This window comes from Triticum dicoccoides, chromosome 6B, assembly GCF_002162155.2.
Source record: "Triticum dicoccoides isolate Atlit2015 ecotype Zavitan chromosome 6B, WEW_v2.0, whole genome shotgun sequence".
Lineage (NCBI taxonomy): Eukaryota > Viridiplantae > Streptophyta > Magnoliopsida > Poales > Poaceae > Triticum > Triticum dicoccoides.
Window position 1 is genome coordinate 387,402,745 of NC_041391.1, and position 734 is coordinate 387,403,478.

General features: G+C 49.7%; 1 protein-coding gene across 1 annotated transcript in view; it reads left to right on the plus strand.

Annotated features, from left to right (window-relative positions):
• LOC119321161 overlaps positions 1–734 on the plus strand; it is a 34,585-nt gene that overhangs the window by 2,137 nt on the left and 31,714 nt on the right. The window lies entirely within an intron of this gene.

Here is a 734-nt window from a genome sequence, read left to right on the forward strand (position 1 = left end):
AAAGAAAATTAAAGAACCACAACAAAACAGAACTTGTGGCCTCCTGACAAATTTATCAGTTTAATATCCTTTTGAGTCCCAAATTAAGACTCAAGAGAACAAATCTGCGATGCAAGAAACAAAACAAATCCCCAATTAGATCAGATGAATAGGCATCCTAATTACTCCCTCTTTAGTGGTCTAAATGAACTTGTATTTCTTTACCTAGGTAGTACTAAATTTTAGTGTTTCCCCAACACTTTCCCCAATTTCACTGTCATACTCTAATATGCATCACTACACACAGGGACGGGATCCAAATTCTAATAGTTTAAGGTGGGTACAGGGGACTAACAAATTCGTATGGGCCGGAGCGGCCGGTGACGATGGGTAGCCGGCCGGCCAGCTGACATAGACGACCACCGGACCGGGCAGGCCAGTGGCAAAGAGCCGAAGAGGAGCGGCCGGCCTCAACATGCTTCGTCGGGATGTTTGCCGCCGCCGGCGCACGGATCAGGGTGAGCTTCTAGTCGGCGTCGGTGTCAAGGGAGTGGCGGCAGCGCAGCTTGTTGCCTGGTTCATGGATGGAGGCGAGCAGACATGCGTGAGCGTGGTTGCCTGGTTGGGAAACAGAGACGAAGCAGCAGCCGAGCCTGGAAGTGTGTGTGGCTGCGTGCGTGATGATGCCAAGATGGCTTGTGCGTGCTTGTGGAGGCATGATGGGCCATTACTACTAAGTACCTAGTGAAAAAAAT